Raw genomic sequence first — 23,954 nt, forward strand, 5'->3', positions numbered from 1 at the left:
ATTTGGGACAGCATATTAGCTACGGGTTAGACGAAAATTTTCTGACATACCTGCGGCCGAGTGAGAAAAGCACATTCCTTTCCGATTTCTATCGTTTCTTAGTTGCTTAAAAATTTATGGAGATATTTCCTGTCCATGCAATTGAATGAAAGGCAGTTTGCTTTTCGCCATACGCGTTTCGTTTCCTTTATTTATGAAGCATCTTGAATAGCGATTTCCAGTGTTACTAGCCCATGTGTGTCGTCCTGGAGATGTGTTTACTCGGTTCCCATACTCCAGATTAGAGATGGCTCAAATCGTGTTACCAAGCCGGGTCGAGGGGATTTAAAGTCAACCCGAGTTAGGTTGTTGCTCGGTGGTCCCAATGCACCCTTGAAACTCACTTTGTCCATTTCACCACTTGGTGTAACCAGTGGTTCCTTCGTCTCAACACCTCCAAGAACCAGGCAATCATAGTAGGCCACACTGCCCACTGCTTCCATCTCCATGATTTCTACCTAACCATTTATAGTCATCCCATCCAGCTCACCCCCATCCTGAGATACCTTGGCCTCAACCTTGGCCGTCACCTCACCTGGACCCCTCATCTCCTGACCATCCGACAGAAAGTCCATACCCGCTTATGCCTCCTGAAACTCCTGTCCGACTGGACATGGGGACTGCGTCCTTCCTCTATCCTCCACACCTACAAATCCCTCATCTGTCCTGTACTCTCTTATGCCAGCTTTGCCTGGATCTCCGCCACCCACCCTCCCCTCCCCCGCTTTTATAAGGTCATCCAAATCTTTGAATGCCATGTGCTCCACCTTGACTTCCGTGTCCACTTCTGCCCCCACACAGCTCCTGTATGACCTCATCCCCTTCCCCCACTACCTCCTTTTCCTCCAGCATATTCTGCATCCTTCACACTGCCCGCGGGGTTGATCCCCCCCCCCCTCCCACCCCTTGGTGTCATCCTTCATCTCCCCCCGCTGGTTGCCATGCCTCTATCGCTGTGTCCTCCACCTCTCTCCATCTCAACACCCTCCATGTCTTTCGTCAGGGCAATTTGCAGCACATCCCCCTCCCGGATGATGAACTTCGCCGTGACGTCTACCGTTCCTACCAACCACAGTCTGGCGTTATTCACCCCCCCCCCTCACCAGGGGCTCCCCTTCCCCCTCCCCTCCTTCCCCCAGAGCGGTTTTTCCTTCCACCCCCCCCCCCTCTCTCCCCTCTGGGCTCTCTCCTTGGCTGTTTTCCTATCCCATCCTTTCCTCTCCAGTCCCCTTCGGCACGCCCACACCCCATCTCCCCTTCTCCCCTTCTCCCCTTCTCTCCTCCCGCTCTAGCACTGCCCCTTCCCCCCTTTCTTCCCTTCTTACTCATATCCCTGCCCCTGGCAGATCCTCCCGGTTTATTTTTCGTTGTCATTGTGCTACGTCGGTGTTGTGTTCAGTGCCATTCTACAGTGATGTCGAGTGCTGTGGTTTTAATTGTGTGCTGGACTATACATAGTTTTGCTGTCTGTGATTGTTCTGGGCTACTCTGCCCATCACGTGACTGTGTTACTCATTGTGCAACTTTTATGTTCCAGTCATACTTTGCCCTCTGTCTTTTTAATCCTTACAGTGTGTGGTTTTTCATGAACAATACTTTTTTAAAATTTTTATCTCCATTTTTAAAGTCGCACCCTTTTGTATGCTCTCTTCCATTATGTTCCCCATGTCTATGTCTCTGTTCTGCCATATGTCCTCCTTTATGTTGTTTTAAACACCTTCCTGTTATATACTAAATGTGTCTCGGCTGAAGAGCAGCGCCTTTGCTGCTGCCACCCCACCCCAGATGGGGAACTGAAATCCAATATAATAAAAAAGAAATAAAAATTTTTGCTAACTCCAGTTCTGTTAACACGATGCGCGGCCACCAATGACATTTCCTTGAAAGGCTGGTGTTCCCACTGTCGCTGCGATCAGACCGAAATTGATGCTATGCCTACAGAATGGGATGTCACTCACTGTGATGTTTAAAAGTGCAGTATCCTGTTATGATTTGTTTGGTCGAAATTTGTGAAGCGTTTGATGAGTTATTTTCAAGGGAGTTAAGATCACCAGATTGCCATCTAGATCTCGTGGGAAATTCAAAGTGGCTCATGCATGTATTCAAACTTCAACCCATACTGTGGCATTCATTAATCTTAGAAATAGCAATGCATTTTCCATAAAGAGGATTACCAGGGGCTTTATGTCCAACTTAAAAAAAAGTTATAAAAATCGTGAATTGTCTTGACTTTGGTTTTTTTTTTTTTTTTTTTTTTTAAACCTCCGATTGGCTGTAAATAAAACAAAAATGTACAGAAAATAATAATTTTATTACCAAAAGTACAGTAAAGTCGTAACTTATTTTTCTACATAATCACCAAAGTGATTGAGGCACTTGTCATACCGTGACACAAGCTTTTCGATGCCTTCCTCGAAGAATGTTGCCGCCAGTGAGGACAGGTAAGTCTTGACAGCACCCTGAAGTTCTTCGTTAGTATTGAAGTGCTGCCCACCTAATCATGACTTCAGTTCTCAGAACAGGTGATAATCACTTGGTGCTAGATCTGGGCTGTACGGTGGATGTTCAAAAGCTTCCCATTTAAACTTTTTGAGGAGGTCTTTTGTCACGTTGGCACTGTGTGGTCGGGCTTGTCATGGATCAAAACAACGCCAGACAAAAGCATTCCTCTGCGTTTGTTTTGAATCGCTCTGTGGTTTGTTGCTTTAATTGTGGACGCCAGTGTAGGTTCAAGTGGACAGTAGTAGAATCAAACAGGAATGTTAGAATTCCAGCTCATAGTATATTAAAGATACCAGCACGTATACATGATCTCAGAGGACAATCACAGGTTGACCAGTTCACCACTTGTAGCTATATTTTCAGTGCTGATATGCTGAACAAAACACTCACATGGACAAACGAAAAACTTGAAAAGATTAGGGGAAAATACACAAATACAGAGAGAACAGAAGTCACCTTGTACAATGTGTGAAATGAAGAGTTTTGTCAGCCTTTTAAGCTGCACTGTTGTATTCAAATTGAACAACAAAAACAAAAGTTCTCTGTTTTGTACTGATGAGACTAGTTGCGATATTTTACATACCACTATGCCATCAGCAAGATTTGCTGCAATTCTCAACTACTGGTGATTCAACAACCCTGATAACAGGAAGTTATGTAAGATTCCTGATTCAACAGCTGCTATAATGAACATTCTACATAAATTCAATGAAAATTCATAGTGGTCCTATATTCTTGGAGCTAATGCTACAATTGATGAAATGCTAGTCAGGATGCTGCAAGTTCAAAATGTATATTCAATCTAAACAGGCGAAATATGGCCTGAAACTGCAATGCCTTGCAGATTCCAGAAGTAATTATGTCTTCAACACCTCTCTCTACTGTGGAAAAGATGCCGATGAGGCAGGACTTTCTGCAGATGAGAAGAAATATGCTGTTCCCACCCAAGGTATCTTCAGATTGTGCAAGCCAATAGCACATAGCAACCAAAAAATTACTATTGATAGTTGGGATGTGTCAGTTGAACTTGCAGATTTACTGTGGAAAAATGCTTTGATTATAGTGGGAACAATGAGAAAGAACTGAAAGGAAATTCTGGCCTTCGTGTGGGTGTAAAGTTGGAACAATGGTGTATGCATTTTACTCACACTGATTTCCCACATGCCTAAGAAAGAAAGAGCAGTAATTCTTTTATCAACAATGCATCACCTCCATAAAAGATGATGTGGAAAATGAAAAATCTGTAATTATAGCCCACTATAATAACACAAAGAATGTTGTTGATACTGTAGAGGAAAAGAGTGCCAAATATTGTTTAAGGCACTGTACACAGTGCTGGCCCATGTCCATGTTTTCCATATTCTTGATATGAGTGTTACCAGTGCATTGTACTTGGTGGAATGAACTTCACGAGAGCTTTTGCGAAAGAATCGATCAAACCTTCATTGGGCAGAGCAGTAAAAGAATTGAGATTTTCTATTGGTCAAGTTCTAGAAGCTGAGGTACATCTCCATGAAGACCTGAAAAAGAAGGACAAACTACATGGGGATGGAAAGACGACATGTTGCATTTGTCAATCAAAAAGAAGAGAAATATCAGCTATTTATGTTGCAAGTGCAAGGTCCGAATTTGTTTGGAATGCACAAGTGTGTCCACAGTGCACGTTAGGTGACATGAAATGTGGCCACTTTCGGTAATGCAGATTTTTTTTGTGAGTAATTTACTGTCAAGAATTTTAACACTTATGGCACCTGTTGAACATTAACCTGCAACAACCAAGTTTCAAGTAGGGAACTACACTTAAATAATTTGATGTGTCCACCACTGTAAATTTTGAAGAGAATTTAGATTGCGATATGAATAGGTCTTTTCCACAACATCAAAACAATATTTTGTACATATGTTATCGTTTATGTATAATCAAAAATAAATATATAGCACTAAATGTAGAAAAGTAGCTGTAGACAGTGGTTTTTATTCATTTCTCCCCACCACCTGAATGCAGTCCATGGGACCAGACAATTGTAGTAGCATGAGATGTACTCACAACTGTGATTAAGAGTTAAATGGATAATTGATCATACACTGAATAGATTAAGTTAGCTCCCATTTTAACCATAATATATCGTAGGTCCCCTAAACATAATGAGACATCTTGAGCAAAAATGACCTCCATGCCAACCAACATGGGTTTTGAAAACATTCATCATGCAGAGCCCAACTTGTGCTTTTTTCACATGACATCGAAGGATCAAGGCAGTCAGGCTGATGCAATATCTACTGACATCTGGAAAGCACGTGACGTGTTACCATAGCTATGCTTCTTATAGAATACGAGGTTGTTTGGGGTATCAAGCAAAATTTTTGACTGTGTTGAGAATTTTTGGCAAGGAGGATACAAAATGTTACCTTGGGTAGGAGATTCAATGACAGATGTCAAAGTAACTAGAGACCTGCCCCCAGGGAAGTGTGTTGGGACTCTTGCTGATTATGTTGTATTTCAATGACCTTACAGATAACATTAATAGTAACTACAGACTTTTCACAAATTTTGCAGCTGTCTGATAAAAGCTGGACAAATATTCAGAGAGATCTTGGTCAGATTTCAAAGTGGTGAAATAATTGGCTGCTTTAAGTGTCCAGAAATGTAAAATTATGCATTTCAGAAAATTAAATATAGTATTATGTGATTAAACGGTTTCCTGTGACTACAGTATCAGTAATTAAAAATCAGAATCAGTCAACTTATACAAATACCATGCTTTGTTGGGATATGGAATGGAATGACCACATAGGCTCAGTCATAGAGAAGACAGGTGTCAGACTTTGGTTCATTGTCAGGATGGTAAAACGCAGTCAGTATATAAATGAAACTACTTACAAATTTCTTGTTGCCCCAGCTTAGAATATTGCTCAATTTTGTGGAACTCATACCCGATAGGACTAATGGGGGATATTGAATCTATGCAAAGAAGGAACTCTTAATTGGTCACAGATTTTTATTGCTTCATGAAAGAGCATCACGGAAATGTTGAAAACCTGAATTGACGTACTTCTGAAAATAGACACAAACTAACTCACAAAATCCTACTTACAAAATTCCAGGAATGTGTATTAAAAGAAGAATGGTGACAATGTTCCATACACTGGCCTCGGGTCATAATAATTGTTTAACCAGTATAAACTTTGCCACAGCAACATGGAATCATGTATGGTGCTCACCATGCTTCCTTTGTCTTAAATTGTGACCAAGGAGTGCCCTATATGTGGCTGGCAGATGGAACCACATCTTACTGTTAAAGCTTTTTAAGATTCTCCCTGTTTTGGAGGATACACTCCCAACCTAGAGAAGAAAATCAACTGATTTACATCAGCCTTCCTGTGTCTCTTGTGATGGTCCACAGTTCAGGCCACAGCATATCTTCTTATCATGGTAGTCATTCTACTTCAACATAGATTTCAAGTATTCACTTTCTTCTGACAAACTCTCAGGACCAGAGATGGCATACACTTCTCATGCCAATCTCCTAAGGGGGCACCTGCAGTGATGCTCTTGATGGCAGCTCATTTCATGCAGATACAGGTTCATGGGCTTACAGTAAATGCTGTGTCCTGTAGTACCATCATTACTTTTATAAACTAAAACAACCAAGAAAGGAAGCATTCCGCTGATTTCCACTTCTGTCATAAACTTAATGGTGGGATGAAGAGTACTAAAGTGTTCCAGAAAGTGATTAAAGGCCTGGCCAGACAGAATCTGACCTGCCACTGAGACGGACGACGCAGCGGGAGGCCGGGCCAGTCAGCGGCCAGGGACGCCACACAGGCAACAGCCAGCCGCATCGACTCTTGATGCGTCAGATGTTAACACTGTGGAAAGGGCCGAACCCCATTAGTAAGCTTGATTGCATAGCGAGATTGTCTTGGTGTTAGACGATTTGGAAGATAAATGGCACCAAGAAGAGGAAATGTTGGGTGCATGACATTAATAGCAAGAGAGAAAGCTTAGGAGAGTACTATCATCTGTGTATTGATCTAGAGTCTGACGAAGATAGGTTCTTCAAATATTTTCGTATGTCGCGAGAATGTTTCGAGGAACTGCATCGCCTGATAAAAAGGTAGCACCACGAAGTACACAACAAACTAAAGAAAGCCAATTGATGCAAGGCACAGACTAGTCATTTGTTTGAGGTATGTTTTACCATTTGTGGCCTCTTTGTGCTTTGAACAGAAGTCGTATAATTTATTCCATTTCAATTTTGCTGTATCATATGAAAGGTCCGGTGGAGGAAAGTGCTATCCCACAACGTAGTTACCAGTGGAGCGATAAATTTATCTGAAGTAACATCTAGTTCCGTATGTCCCGCTAGAGAGAACTTTCTACTTAATATATTGTTTCATTGTATTCATAACATTGTCATTGAATTTAAACAAACATATCTTTGGTCATTAACTTACCTATTCATTCTGTCGGCATAATTTATTTTAATCTTTTCCAGATACTTGACTACAGGCGAGAGTCACCAGATCATAGCTTTTTCATTTCGGTTAGGACATTCAACAGTCTCAGAAATTGTGAAACAAGTGTACCAGGCAATATGGACTGTTCTACAACCCAAGTATTTACCTACTCCTACAACAGAGATGTGGAAGAAATATGAAGAAGGATTTCTAGAACTTTGGGGGTTTCCGAACTGCCTTCGAGGCATAGACGGGAAGCATATCAGGTTAAAATGCCCAAAGGATAGTGGAGCCCAGTTCTTCTGTTACAAACAATTCTTTTCGCTAGTTCTCCTGGTGATCGTTGATCCATACTAAGAGTTTACAGTAGCTGATATTGGAAATTATGGACGTCACAGTGACAACACTATTTCTGAGAATTCAGCTTTCTGTCATGAGTATATTGAGGGCAAAAGTATTCTACCTCCAAATCAGGATCGCGTGTATCATACAAAAAGTTGTATCATCTCACCTCCTCCATAAGTCTTTCCGTGTCCATGATGCATGCACTACGAGCTGCAAGACAAAAACCGCCTCACGCCGCTGCTTCCAGTGTGACCACAGAGCAGTTGAATGCGCCAATAGAGGCAAGCAGCCACTCCGGCTTGCGGCGAATCTGCAATCTGTGACAACCCGGCAGTGGCCGGTGCGGCAGGCCATATGCCTGTGCGTCAGAGCCGCACTCTGTGTGACCGTCGCCATACAATAACGAGAGATTCAACAGTGCGGCCTGCCGGCTGCGGTTCAAGGCCACAGGCCAGACGGCCAGGCCACATTCTGTCTGGCCAGGCCTTAAGAGCAACCACTCCATGGAGCCAACCATTAAAATTTAATTAATATAACTACAAATACAGGTTGGTTTCAAAGCTGCCATCTCCAGATCTCTGTCCTCAAAATCTTCCATAATTAAGTTCTTAATAATGGGTGATAGTTGTTCCCATGACCTGTGGTTAGTGCTTAAATTCTAAAATTTTAGCCATGCAACTGCCCCCCCCCCCCCTTTCAGAGCCATAAAAAAATCGAGTCTCAGTTTTTACAAAATACTGTTCTTAAAAAAAAAATTGTTATTTAGTACTAGCTGCTCCCAGGCAAGGATTCCTGTGGCTCAGTCTGGTTAAACAGAAAAGAAAGAAAAGAGAAAGCACACATTTATAATGTACAGGGTGGTCCATTGATCGCGACTGGGCCAAATATCTCACTAAATACTAAATAAGCTTCAAATGAGAAAACTACAAAGAATGAAACTTGTCTAGCTTGAAGGGGGAAACCAGATGGCGCTATGGTTGGCCCACTAGATGGCGTTGCCATAGGTCAAACAGATATCAACTGCTTTTTTAAAAATAGGAACCCCCATTTTTTATTACATATTCGTGTAGTACGTAAATAAATGTGAATGTTTTAGTTGGATCACTTTTTTCGCTTTGTGATAGATGGCGCTGTAATAACCACAAACATATGGCTCACAATTTTAGATGAACTGTTGGTAACAGATTTTTTAAATTAAAATACAGAACATAGGTACGTTTGAACATGTTATTTCGGTTATTCCAATGTGATACATGTACCTTTGTGAACTTATAATTTCTGAGAATGCATGCTGTTACAGTGTGATTACCTGTAAATACCACATTAATGCAATAAATGCTCAAAATGATGTCCGTCAACCTCAATGCATTTGGCAATACGTGTAACGACATTCCTCTCAACAGCAAGTAGTTCGCCTTCTGCAATGTTAGCACGTGCATTGACAATGCACTGACGCATGTTGTCAGGTATTGTTGGTGGATCATGATAGAAAATATCCTTCAACTTTCCCCACAGAAAGAAATCCGGGGACGCCAGATCCGTTGAACGTGCAGGCCGTGGTATGGTGCTTCGATGACCAATCCACCTGTCACGAAATGTGCTATTCAATACCGCTTCAACCGCACACAAGCTATGCGCCAGACATCCATCATGTTGGAAGTACATCGCCATTCTGTCATGCAGTGAAACATCTCGTAGTAACATCGGCAGAACATTACATAGGAAATCAGAATACATTGCACCATTTAGATTGCCGTAGATAAAATGGGAGCCAATTATCTTTCCTCCCATAATGCCGCACTGTACATTAACCCGCCAAGGTCGCTGATGTTCCACTTGTCGCAGCCATTGTGGAATTTCCGTTGCTCGGGTGCAATCAATGTTGATACAGTATTCTCAACACTGACGTTTTTGAGACTCCTGATTCTCACACAGTTTGTCTGCTACTGATGTGCAGATTAGCCATGACAGCAACTAAAACACTTACTTGGACATCATCATTTGTTGCAGGTCATGGTTGACGTTTCACATGAGGCTGAACACTTCCTGTTTCCTTAAATAACATAACTATCTGGCGAACGGTCCAGACACTTGGATGATGTCATTCAGGATACCGAGCAGCATACATAGCACACGCCCATTGGGCATTTTGATCAAAATAGCCATACATCAACATGATATCGACCTTTTCCGCAATTGGTAAATGATCCATTTTTAACATGGGTAATGTAACGCAAAGCAAATACTGTCCACACTGGCAGAATGTTATGTGATACCATGTACTTATACGTTTGTGACTATTACAGCGCCATCTATCGCAAAGCAAAAAAAGTGGTCTGACTAAAACATTCATATTTCTTTACATACTATATGAATATGTAATAAAAAATGGGGGTTCCTATTTCAAAAAAATGCAATTGATATCCATTTGACCTATGGTAGTGCCATCTAGTGGGCCAACCATAGCGCCATCTGGTTTCCGCCTTCAAGCTAGACAAGTTTCGTGCTTTGTAGTTTTTTCATTTGGCGCTTATTTCGTGAGATATTTGGCCCGGTCATGATCAATGGCCCACCCTGTATATGGAAATTGGATATATATCCAATATATATCCTAACCACCTTCACATCCCTGTCTCTGTCCATCACCTTGAATGCAACATTGTTTTGGAGATTTAAGATATATATACCATATGGTGCTCCAATAGGGATGTAAGAACACACTTGTACTTCAGTACAATACATGGACAGGAACCAAAAAACAAGCAGTATATCATTTCCAAGGCCGGTATATTCAGGAAACCAATGGACTCCATGACAGCATCAATTCAGCTGCACATCAGGTGTCTACCAGTGTCTTCCAGAGACATAAGTCAGGACCCAGCGACAGTATTTGACCAAGTTGCTAAAAACAAGTGGGATAGCATATTATGTGTTTGCAAAAGTGTACTTTTACATAGATGGCACAGCCTAGCAGTGTTTCAAGAACAATGGAGAAAAGCTCAATATCAGGGACAAATTCCTGGACGAACTGAAGAAATGATTTAGTGATAGTCAGCGGAAAATCTGCTTAATAGAATAACAACTGAAGAACACGGCTGCGCGTCATGAGGGAATGACTTTGTCTTAAATACAGAATGTTTTGGTCCTATGCCAAATTGTGAATATGCTCAGGACAAAAGCCAACAAAATCTCACAATTCATGAAAGGGATTCTGGAAGACGTACTAAGCTCTTCTTGTAAATAATGCCACAACAACCCAGGAACTAAGTGATACCAGTACCTCCAGGAAATGTAACAGAAAAAGAGGTAGACAGAAGTAGTATGACCAACTCTCTTGCAGCTGCGTGGGGTAGCCGTGCGGTCTGAGGCATCTTGCCACGGTTCGTGCAGCTGCCCCTGTCAGAGGTTCGAGTCTTCCCTCAGGCTAGGGAGTGTGTGTTTTCATTAGCTTTAGTTAGTTTAAGTTAGATTAAGTAGTGTGGAAGCCTAGGGACCGCTGACCTCAGCAGTTTGGTTCCGTAGGAACTTGCCACAAATTTTCAAACTCCCTTGCGGCAGTTGGGGAAGACCACCATGACTTCATCTGTCTCATACGCCAGGTAATAAGAAAAGAGATACAGCAGTTTGTTGCAGCCAGAAATACCAGACCACGTAAGCAAGAGATAGCAGCCACAATTATAACCACATATGTCAGGAGGTAATAGGGAGTGTTTGAGAAGATTTGTATTGCTGTTTAGCACAATCTTCCCCACCAGTCTAACACAACCTGAATACTGAACTTGGAAATTATGCCACAGCTGTCAAAAAACACCCAGCATCACACCAATGTAGGTACAACTAATTCCTCCACCAAGTATAACATCCCACTGAAGGATAGAGGACAGAGGGCAACATGCTCGTAGTCTCTACTGTGGATGCCTTAGACACATTGCACTCTACAGTCAAGAAAGATGATGTTTCTGATGACTATTACTCCCATGATGTCAACCACAACAACTGTTCTATTCGTTCCAATCAACTGCAGACAGTTACAATCTACCTGTGGGGTGAAGCCAATAACTGTATCATGGATTAGGTCACTCCCGAACATTCTGAAGACACTCCACATTGGAATACAGAGGTAACAGTCATTCACCTAACTGCAACAATTATGAAAAATAAATTAGTTGACCATTTATGGAAGTGATGTTGCCACAGATGAAAAATCTTCCAAGGACAACTGACAAAGACGTCAGGAAATCTCATTGACATCAACATCAGCAGCCAGCCTGTCCAGTCATTTGTCATTTCATGCTTCTTTTCTGTAATGCCAATAGTTATTGTCATGAGGTAAAGGAGATTACATTATGTGACACAAAAGCAGTTATGCTGAGATCTTGAAACTACAGCTGTAAGCAAATTAGCCTTGAAGGCCCAACAGTACCGATCAACCGCTGTACCCTTCTCAGCCCACAGGCATCACTGGATGCAAATATGGAGGGGCATGTGGTCAGCACACCGCTCTCCTGGGCGTTTTCAGTTTTTATTACTTGAGTCGTTACTTTCCAATGACTAGGTCCTCAGTTGGCCTCACAAGGGCTGAGTGCACCCTGCTTGTGAACAGCACTTGGCAGGCCAGATGGTCACCCATCAAAGTGCTAGCCAAGCCTAACAGCACTTAACTTTGGTGATGTTAATTTAACAGAATGTAGTCATAATGCTACTTTTTGATGGGACTTCTTGCAGGCATCACAGGTGGATCCCACTGTTATTGAGATGAGTTCTTGTTATCGATCTAGATGTTCATTCAAACTATGAAACTTTTGTTAACTGTGAAAATTTATTCAGACTTACAAAAGAAATCTATGTATCAGTGATGATTATAAGCACTGCAGGAGGACAAGAAGAACTTTGAATCACCAATTGTCACAGACAGGCACAACATGTCCCTTAGTATGTGTGTAGGAGCAGCCCAACTAGCCCAGCAAGGGTAGCTTAGGGCCACTGATGAAGAATCATGCTACATTACCGCTTAGACAAAACAGTGGAGGCATCTATTATCACACTACCAATAGGATTTGGCATGAACAGGGAATGATGACTATTAGTGTTAGCCATTCTGCGTCAGTTTTTGAATAAATTTAGATCCGGGGGAAGGGGGGTGGGGAGAAAAGACAGATAAAAAGCCCTTCATAAAATACTGTATCAACACGGGGGATCATCCCCAAATTAGCCAGTGCTTGTGTAGGGGGTTGCTGGTTGAATGACAAATAATCAGAAGGAAGTGGAACAGATGCTTCAAGATCAATCACTGAATCTTCAATGTGTCCTTGGACCTCTCCTTTATTCCTTGAGGAGGAAAACACATGGACTTTTTGTTTCAACTAACAACTGAACAGAAAATTAAAAAAGACGTCTGCCCATTGCTGGGCATTGAAAACACCCCAATCTGCTTGAAAGGAGCAAAGTATTTCTCAAACTTGGGCTGCTGTCAAATTGAAGTTGATGAGGCTAACTGGGTAAAGGCTGCCTTCATAACATCAGACAGCCTCTATGAACTGAAAATTATGCCATTTTGACTGTGTAATGCTCCAGCCAGCTTCAAACATATGATGGCCAACTTGGTTTAATATCTTAAAAGGATAACATGTGCCTGCTATCTGCATGACATTTGAAAAAATGAGAATGTGTCTGAAGAACATCTAAGCTACCTGACAACTATGCTGAAGTGTGTTCAGACTACAGGCCTCCAACTGAATCCATAAAAGCACCTCTTTGTCATCCAGAAATAAACCTCTTGTGGCACATATTTAACGACGATGGAATCTGGCTCTATCTAGAGAAAAGAAGAGCAGTCACAGATTTTCCAACTCCTCAACACATTTGTACCAAGGAACATCCCTTGCAATAATGTCTGTAGGGAAACTCCAAATTATCATGGAACTCTCTCTCTCAGCTGTCAGCCTACCTTCACTCCAGCCCCCTCCCCCATCCCGTACCATCTTCTCTGACATATTTCTCCATACAAAATCTCTCTTCCCAGCTGGACTGCAGTGCTGGGACTATATATCTTGTCATGTATGTTTTTGTTGGCTAGATTTGAAGAGCAACATTAACTGAAAGCTAAGCAAAGCTGTCAGTCTCATTTATCTGCCTGTTGATCCCTCAACATCTTGAATATAAAGTGAGTGCTTATCTTTATTCCTATTATTTATATTCCTCACAGGACTTCACAGGACTTTGTAGTTCCATATTTAAAATTTCTGTATAAGTTCATGAACTTCAACTATGAACTGTAGCATTGTGTTTAAAGACTTGTGAAATTTAAGCTTGGGTTCGTGACATTTGAGAAGTTACCCTCAGGCAGTGTGTTGCACTTTAACTTTGAACGGTAATGTGGTATGCTGAACTTAGTGGATTACTGATCAAGCTTATGACTCAATTTGTCATTACACTCACAGTATTAAGTAAGGATTCAATTACAATACTTGTGTTAGCCGGATATTGGTGTGCACATCAGTGAATGCAGAAATGGAGGGAGCCACAAGGAAGGGGTGCCACCTGTGGAAAAGTAACCCAAACCAATGGTACAGAGAATGAAATGTAACAGACTGACTAAGAACAAGACAACAGACCAGGATAAGGACAAAACATCTTATGACAATGAAGTGCTATGCAAAGAAGTGGCCACAATGATGACAACAAGATGAAGACCAGCAGAAAGACAAATCCAGGATGCAACCAGAGAGAGTAACCGACTGACATGCAAGGTAATTATCCAACAGTTCTAGTACAGCAAAGACTGACCCATAGGTATCAAGTGCGAGCACTGAACTGACTGGCTGTGCACTGTGCGGCTGCCTAAATACCAACTATATGGAATGGTATTGGCCAGTGCACTCACAAGGTGAGATGGTGATGCACTTGCCGTGTGAGCCCAGCACAGCTGCTGTGCCCTCTAATGGCTATTGAGGTCTATCTTCTCTGACAGGTGTTCAATTTCTGTGGAGTTCAATACCAGATCTCTTCCCCCCCCCCCCCCCCCCCCCCCCTCCCTGAAACAGTCAAGTACGGATGGAAGTGCACCAGACAATGCCACAGGAGGCAGAAGGAGGGTATGGACCTATCAATTGCCAGAGGGTGAAAGGTATGGTGGTCGATTGTGTCCACGGTGATGTCGTTGGAGTTTGGAGTTGAGGGCACCAGAGGTTTCCTCCAACTCCCATTGAAGCAGAATGCAGTGCTGGAGTGCCTATGGGGAGTTGCCAACAGTTGCCGGTGGTGCTGGCCTTAGGGACCTCATCGTCACTGGAAGGTGGAGAGGGTGGGAGAAGGGGCAGTGGTGGGTGTTCTGTTTGTGCTCGAGGCCAGAGCTGGTTGTGGTTGCCAGCATCCAAGCCACAGGCCGGCCATAAGAGTGGGACCACATTGTAGTGCCATGTGCGTAATGCCGGGCGGGCTGAGAATGGAGTGCAGGAGGGGCAGCATGAGAAGATGAAGCAATGTCTGTCATTGCTGCCATGAAACAGCTCAGCAACTCTACAACTGTGAGTCTGTGTGGTGTGATAGGTGCTCAAAAACAAGGTGAGGGCTGAGGTGCTGGTGGAGGATTCAACAGCTTTCTTCATTTATTGCTTAAAGGTCCAAGTGAGATATTCTGCTTCACCAGTTGAGGAAGGATGGAAAAGAGGGCCGAGAATATGTCCTGTGCCTTTAGCCTCACAGAGCTGTTTGAAAGCAGATGCTGGGAATTGGTGGGGGGGGGGGGGGGGGGGGCATTATCTGAAACCAAAACCAAAGTGTGAGGTAACCCTCTGATGGCCAAAACCTAGGCCAAGGCAGTGAGAGTGGCATCAGTTATGGTGGATGTCATGCGCACCATATGTGGGTATTTGGAACAGTCATCCATAATGAGCAACCACATCGATCCCAGAAATGAGCCTACAAAATCAAAGTGGATGCAGTCCCTAAACAACGGGGTGTAGGTGAGGGTGCAGATAACTAAGGGAGTGCTACTTGGTGCCAGGCCCACACCATGCAGCCATGGACATCACTATTGATACCCTGTCAACATACATGGCAGTGAGCTAAAGCCTTCATGTAGGAAATCCCCCAATGGCCCTGGTGGGGCAAGCACAGGACCCATTGCTGCAATTTGGATTTCATCAGGAATGATCAACTGAAGCATGTCAGTCTCAGTATCCAACAGAAAAGCAGCATTGACATTGGAGAGCCTGTGAGAAATTAGTTTCCAGGTTTTTAGCTGTCACCAGCAGGCAGAAAGGGTAGGTTGAGCAGCCATGGGTCATGTATTGGAGAACCTGCTGCTGTGTGGGGTTGCAGTGTGTGGTGGTGGCAACATATATGACTGTAGTGGGGAAACCATCCAATGCATGTTACCACACAGTATGTATATGGAGGCAGAGGATCTCCTGTTGTTCAAAATCAGAGTCTGATCCAACAAGTAAATGCACTTGTCAGCATTAGAGTGTTGTGCTGTAGGCTTAACCCAGATGATATAATTGTTAGCACTTAGGAACAGTTTCAGCACTGTAAGGGTTGAGCTGTTCACTCTGGGAGGTTTGAACGAGGCGTGAATAATTTAACCAAGGGTCTTGTGATCCGCAATGAAATAATAATTTACCCCAGAAAAGAGAATGCTGTCACCAATGCCTACTTTATGGTCTTCGAGTAGTTGGGTTTTGCAGGGGTCAACATCTTAGATGCATAAGCAGTTGGCTGTTCAGTGTCATCCTCATTCCTGTGTAGCACAACTGCCTTGGTGCCATAGGCAGATGCATGGCCACCACAACTAACAGATGTCCAGGAGGTGGTGCCCTGAGACAAGGGGCAGATTTCAGCATAGTTTTTAAAATGGTAAAATCCTGGTCACAATTAGGGGTCCAGTCGTGAGGCACTCTTTTCTTACCCGAGTGATTGAAGGGTTGTGAAATGTTGGCTGCCAGGGGGAAGGACTTGGAGTGATAGTTGACTTTGCCCAAAAACATCTGTAGTTTGATTAGGTTCTTCAGAAAAGACTACTCACACAGGCTAGAATGTGCTTTATCAGGTGTTACAGGTATTACGTAATTCAAAGGGCATGTTGAAGACAACAGTTTCTGTGATTCCTCATCTAAAGGCAACTGAAGGTAAGCATCAGCAAGGTCGATCTTTGAGTAGTATTCCAGACCAACAAATCTGGTAAGGAGATCTTCTGTCCAGAGTATAGGGTAAGTTTTAATCAGTGATTGAGCCTTGATTGTAGCCTTGAAATCCCCACATGATCAAAGAGAACCATTGGCCTTCCTGAGTATGAGGAGGAAGGTGACCCATGCAGTAGATAGCACAGGTTTGATACTCCAGCAGCCTGGAGACAGTTCAGCTCCTGCTCCACCACAGTGTTTAAGGCTACTGGAATAGACCCAACATGGTAAAAATGAGGTATGGTGTCCCGCAAAGGCTGATGTGTGCCTGACAATGGAAGGCACACTCCAGATCTGGCTTAAATAGTACACAAATTGTCCAGATCCTGGAAAGGAACTGCAGTGAGTAAAACCTTGACTTCATTGGAGGTAGAAAACCCAGACAATGTAAAACATTGAGGCCAAAAATATTAATAGCCGATGGGTGGTTGAGAACGAATGAATGTAATGAGCCATGTAACATGTTTGTAGGCTGCCATGAGAAAGAACTGCCCACAAAGGGGGACAGAACTAACCCAATACACCACAAAATGCCATGAGGGAGAAGACAATTCAGTTGAGCCCAATTGTGAATACATTGTCAGATTGATCAAAGATATGGTGGCCCTGGTGTCCACCTGAAAACTGATGTCCTCATCATAAATGTGGAGTGTAAAAACTAACTTCTGCATTAGAGGGTCATCCAGTGCAATTACAAACAACAGTACACATACAGTGTCCTGATACTCTTCATGGGAAATGATGGGAGAGGGTCGTACAGCTGTGACACACTGATCACAGATGTCCTTTGCCATGAAGTGTGCAGGACCTCACAATTTGGAAAATCCACCTGGGAGTGAGGGGGAAAGCACCACACAGTGTGGACCTCCAGATCTTGTGCAAGGTGGACCACCACATCACAGATCAAGGAACCTGTACACAAAGCATTGCAATGTTGACTGGCACAAATGTAATCGCATTTGCGGTTGAGATCTCACAAGTCAGTGACCAAAGTGAAGTCGGACTCTCCCAGTTATTTATGATTTTCATGGAACTCAAGCCTGGAGGCAACCACATGGTCTCACTGTCAAAAGTAATTAGTCAGCAGCAGAATCCAGATCTCCAGAAATGAGAGTGCAACAGGGTCTGACAGAGCTGCAACTTTCAGAGCAGAACGAACATTTCCAATGACGTCCACGATGAAAACAATGATCACTGCAATGAATCAGCTGTTACTTGAAAGGCCAATTAATGCTGTCTCAGTTGATGCATTTGATGGAGGATGTATGGAGGTGTCAGAACAAAGACGTGCTGAGGCCTGGTGTAACTGGGCCTTGTGTGCTCTGAGTTTGTTCACCAGAAGTTGAAGCAATTTGTGTAACAAGTCTAACTGGAGCTGCTACTGCTTAACTGTTGCTGTTGTACCAGCAATGAGAGAATTACGCACCCTCCTACTAAGAAACTTCCTTTTTCCTTGTTGCCAGTTCTATATCCACTGTGGCTGGATATCTCTGCACACATCAGTGAATGGAGGAATGGAAGGAGCCACCAGATGGGAGAGCCACCTATGGAAGAGTAACCCAAACCAGTGGTACAGAGAATGAAATGCAACAGACTACAGACAAGACAACAGACCAGGACATGGACAATCAACCTTATGACAACAAGGCACTATGCAAAGCAGTCACCACAGTGATGATGGCAACATCAAGAACAGTGGAGAGACAAATCTAAGATTTAACCAGAGAGAGTAGGCAGATGACAAGCAAGATAGTTATCCATTAATTCTAGTACAGCAAAGATCAGTCCATAGTATCAAGTGCGACCACTGAACTGACTAACTTTGTGGAAAGATATTGGCAGGCACATTCATGTATCAAGATGGTGGCACGCTTGCCATGTGAGCGCAGTATGGTTTTGGTGACTTCCCTCAGCTATCAAGGTCAATCTTCTTTGGTGGACATTCAACCTCTGAAGCACACGATACCCAACCAATAAAAAATTTTAGTTATTGAACAGTATTCAGTTTATGTTAAGGACATTTGTTCATTCACCAACCATAGTCCTGCCTGTAATTTAAAAAAAATAATAACAGAGTATTGCAACAAGCATGTGACCATCCCTAGATAAATACAAAACTAACAAACTTTAAAAATTAGTCACATGCTTATTTAAGCCCTTGAATAGACACAGTGTGCAAAACGGGATATGCAGTGTAGAACATACAAGAGTTATCCACCCGACATATACATGAAATATGAAAAAAAATGCTGATGAATATTTGCCAGTCAGTTTGCAGAGAACATAGATTCAGTACAAAGTATGCACGCTTTTAATGGCAAGATTTTAACACTAAATTGCTGAAGTATTCGTAACAAAGTACCTGAACCTCTGATGCTATTGGAAAGCTGTTGCACTCATGTTATACTTGGAACAAAGAGCTGGACGAAATTCAAAGTAGGAAGCTCCAAAATATTTAATAAAGCATGAAACATATTGTTTTTATGTGAATCAAATGCACCAACAAATGTAATAATACCTGACTTTTAAAGATTAAAATTATGAACAACAACAATGGATGTATACATGAACTGTCAAGAGAACAACAGTTTTTAAGCAAACCACTGTTATGTGACATAGTATTATTAAAAAAGAATGCCTAGTTTTATTACCTACACAACATGCAAACATGGTGTAAAATATAGGTGTTACTCATTTTATTCACACCAAGAAAGATGGCACAGTGGTTCACACACTGGACTCACATTTGTCTGGCCATCCTGATTTATGTTTTCCATGATTTCCCTAAATTGCTCCAGCCAGGTGCCAGGATGGTTTCTTTGAAAGGGCACAGCTGATTTCCTTACCCCTCCTTACCACAATCTGAGCTTCTGCTCTGTCTCCAATGACCTCGATGTCGATGAGACATTAAACCAAATCTTCCTTCATCATTACTCACTGATGTCATTATTACTGCTATCCTCAGAGGAGTCTACATCAGAAACAGATTCAGTTCTACTTCCCCATCATTCTCTATGTTGTTCCAGAGTACATCACCTTCACTGGCATCTGGGGTATTTTAAATGCAGCATATCTTGAATGATTTTACGATCACTGGTCCTTCAATGCTTTTCTAGGCAGTCTCAACCCAGTGTGCAGTAACGTGGGGTGCAGCATGCTTAATTTTTCCTGTTGGAGCCAGGTAACAGTTTGGTTTGCAAAACCATTTTCTGTTTTGTTCCTAGACATAATCTTTAAAAGGCTGATTTATACCAATGCCCTAGGGTTGTAATACAAAAGCCATTGCTCCAGAAATAACAAAAAGGTCACTGACTAGTCTGTGGTTCTTCTTTTTTATGCTGTCAGTGAGATGACCATGAAATGCATCAAGACAAAGCATTGATGATAGTTTGGAAAGCCCACTAGGACAGATTTCCCATATGTTCAGAGCCAGTCGAGCATTAGAGTTTGTCACCCAACCCTTCTCTTGATTTTAAACAATGACTTCATCTGGAAACAGCTTTTCATTTTTAGTAGTCTTGACACTTGTTTTCTGCTTGAAGATTAAGAAAGGGTGAAGTTTGCACCCATCTGCAGTGACTGATAGCATTATAGTTGTGTGTTTTTTTTCATACCCTGATGTTTTGATGGTAACTTCTTTTGCCCCATTCTCATCAGTTGTGTAATTAGATGGCATATCAAGCCAAACTGGCATCTCATCACCATTGCCTGTCTGGTCTGTCAAAAAATTCTTCTCTTTCCAAAGTGTGGTGGCATACCGCTGAAATTCTTGAAGTTTTTTCTCAAAATCATGTGGAAGCTTTTGGCATACTGTTGCATGGCGTTGTAGAGATAAACCTATCCATTTCATGAAGTGATCAATCCATCCATGGCTAGCATTAAACTCCTGCCTCATTATGTTAATAACTGCATCCACTTCATTTGCTTTGTTTCTTATGGTATCACTAGTTAAAGGTTGTCCATTCTTCCTCCTCTCATGAATGAATTCCCAAATCTTTACTTCAACATCAGGATGTCTTCCTGTGTGGGGGTCACTGAATTTATTTTAATAGTGGTGGTTGCAAATGTCAACTTCTGTTTCTTCCACAAGTGAATGTTACTCTGAGCTCACTGAACTCTTGTCCCACCCTCCTGTTACCATATTTTTCAATGTAAAAAATTATTTTACACTTGAAAATTTTTTTTTTTTTTTTTTTTTTTTTTTTTAGGGCTGAGAATTACGACAGTGCATTGTGACATAAGGAACAATACTTAAGTTTCAATGATGTTGGTAGTGAACAACAGATTCAAAAGTGAGCAACAGATTCAAGTGTACTCAAACATAATGCATCACTGAACCTATATGCACCCCAATTTTGGATACTGCATAGGGCTGAAAAAAAGAATGCTTTAGATTTACATGAATATGGATCAGGAAGAAGGGTTAGGCTGCAAAGGAGGGAGAGTATTAATTGCAATTGACAAAAATGTTATGTTATGAAGGTCAAAATTGAGCCTGTTGGTGAAGTTATATGGACTTAAGGAACAAGCCCAAGTGAATTCAAATTAATCATTGGGTGTATTTACTGGCCACCTAATTCTGCTGCAACAGTTGTAGAATCATTCAAAGTAAGTCCTCACTCATTAGCCCAGAAATACCCTGATCATGCAATGTTAGTTTGAGGTAACTTTAACAGTCAAGATGTCCTTGTAGCCACAATGGTTACTAAAGTTATTTAATCCATCACAAAAGCAAGGAGAATTTTTTGCTGGAAAGAGCAGATAAACAGTTACTAAAATCCTGCTTAAATAATGCATGAATATCATTTAGTTCCAGTGTGATGAATGTAGAGGGACTATTGGCAAACTATAAATTCCAGAATGAGATTTTCACTCTGAAGCAGAGTGTGTGCTGATATGAAACTTCCTGGCAGATTAAAACTGTGTGCCAGACCGAGACTTGAACTCGGGACCTTTGCCTTTCACGGGCAAGTGCTCTACCAACTGAGTTCAATTTTAATTTGTTTGGAAGTTTCAAACATAAATTGATTGTAAATCACACTGGGGAGAAGTATGTGCTGAGTAAGCGGTTAAGGACAGAGAAAGCACACTGTGCTTTAATAACAAAATTAAGAAAATATTGAGAAAATGGAGATTGTTGCATCCTTGTTTTGAAATGTCAACAGGTGAAAGTTACCAGAAATTATTGCATCTATAAAAAGATCAATGTGTTACAGCATTTAACTTATACTGTCATTCATTAGCAAAAGATATTGCTGAGAAATCTAGATAGCTGTGGTCCTATATAAAATCATTGAGTGTGTCAAAGGCATCTACATCTATTAAGTCACTTGTAGACCAATCTGGTGTCACAATAGAAGGCAGCAAAAAGAAAACTGAAATTCTAATTTTGCATTTAGAAAAATTCTTCGCACAGGAAGATTGTATAGGCCGACCATCATTTGACCAATGTTCAGGCTCCTATGTGGAGTGCATAGAAACAGGCATCTATGGTGTTTAGAAGCAACTGAAAAAGCTGAAAACAAATCACCCAATCTGAATGGAATCTCAAATCTGTTTTACAGAGAAAATTAACCCCTCTCCATACTTAGCTTGCATTTATTGTGCACTCTGTCCCAGCAGAAAGTCCAAGTCCCAGATGACTGGACGAAATGCATGGGGGGCGGGGGGGGGGGGGGGGGGGGTGGGTGGTTGTTTGGGGAAGGACACCAAGCAGCGAGGTCGTCGGTCTCATCGGATTAGGGAAGGATGGGGAAGGAAATCAGCCATGCCCTCTCAAAGGAACCATCCCGGCATTTGCCTGGAGTGATTTAGGGAAATCACGGAAAACCTAAATCAGGATGGCCGGGCACGGGATTGAACCGTCGTCCTCCCAAGAAATGCATGTAACTCCCCTATATATAAGGGGCAAAAGAACAAATGCAAAATTACAGTCCAACATCCTTAACATCAGTTTGCTGCTGAGTTCTTGTGCTTATTCAAAGTTTGAATATAATACATTTTCTTGAGAGAGAAAAGCTTCTATCCTCAAATTAACACAGATTTAGAAAGCATCACTCGGGCAAAATTCAACTTGCCCTTTCCTCACGCACTGTCATACTGTAGACTGTTAACAATGGTCCAGCATATTAGATTGGTCCTCATATACAGGGTGTACATCATAAATATGTCATTTTGAAGAGAAACCATGATAGTTTTTTTCATGTATACCATTACAGTGTAGTTGGTAATTTGCCGATAGTCAGTGCTAGTCTCAACCATGGTGAGTTCAGGTGTGGAACGAGCTTTCTGTGTGTTGGAGTTCGACAAAAACAAGTGTGCTACAGTTGTTCAACGAATGTTTAGAAACAAGTGTGGTAAGAAGCCACCAAAAAGGAAGGCCATTTACCAGTGGCACAACAAATTCATTACGATGGGTTGCTTGTGCCCGGCAAAGAGAAGTGGATGTCCCAGTGTGAGTGAAGTGAATGTGGAGCACGTGCGAGAGACATTCATAAAGAGTCCAAAGAAATTGGTGTGTCGTGCATCCCATGAACCCAAAATAGCTCCAATGACATTGTGGAAAGTCTTAAGACAGAATGTGTCTATGAAACTATTCAAATTGGAGCTAGTGCAGAACCTCGCTGATAGCGACAAAGACAAGCATTTTGAGTTTTGTTCACAGTTGATGCAATTTAATGAGGGTGAGGATGGCCTTGTTGATCCCTTAATCTTTAGTGATGAAGCCACTTTTCACACTAATGGGAAAGTGATCAGGCATAATTGTCGAATCTGGGGTACAAAGCATCCCCATGAATGCATTGAATTTGAGCATGATTCCCCAAAAGTAAATGTTTTTTGTGCCTTGTCATGTCAAAAACTGTAAGGGCCATTCTTCTTTGCCGAGAGCACTGTCAATGGATATTCCTATTTGGACATGTTGCAGCAATTGCTGATGCCTCAAATGCAATCGGACACTCTGTTCATCTTTCAGCAGGATGGGGCACCATTGCATTTTCATCGTGAAGTTCATGGGTAACTGAGCACGGAGCTGCTGCGTCGATGGATCAGCCATGCTACAGAAGGGAACAGCTGTTTCTTGTAATGGCCTCCTGATCACCAGATCTCACTCTGTGTAATGTTTTTCTGGGGGGGGGGACACCTTAAAGCTCTGGTGTATGTACCACCTCTACTGTGTGATGTAGCAGAGCTCTGAGAGAGAATATGGGAAGTGACTGCCACAGTCAACAATGCCATGCTGGGATGGGTATGGCAAGAATTTGATTACCGTATTAACATCTGCCAGGTCACTCATGGTTCGCATATTGAATGTGCGTACAAAAAACTTTCAGAGTTTCTCTTCAAAATGCAATATGTATCACATCTGCACAATATTTAGTTCTTGTGCAATAAATAATTGAAAGTGTTTCCAGACTTTATGTACAC

The 23,954-nt window shown here is 42.1% G+C and overlaps 1 protein-coding gene across 1 annotated transcript in view; it reads left to right on the forward strand.

The window, feature by feature from the left end:
- The window catches only part of LOC126456035 (uncharacterized), a 329,352-nt gene that overhangs the window by 249,312 nt on the left and 56,086 nt on the right, over positions 1–23,954 (forward strand). The gene's annotated exons all lie outside the window — the stretch shown is intronic.

The sequence above is a fragment of the Schistocerca serialis genome, chromosome 2 (genome assembly GCF_023864345.2).
Source record: "Schistocerca serialis cubense isolate TAMUIC-IGC-003099 chromosome 2, iqSchSeri2.2, whole genome shotgun sequence".
In the NCBI taxonomy this organism is placed as follows: Eukaryota; Metazoa; Arthropoda; class Insecta; order Orthoptera; family Acrididae; genus Schistocerca; species Schistocerca serialis.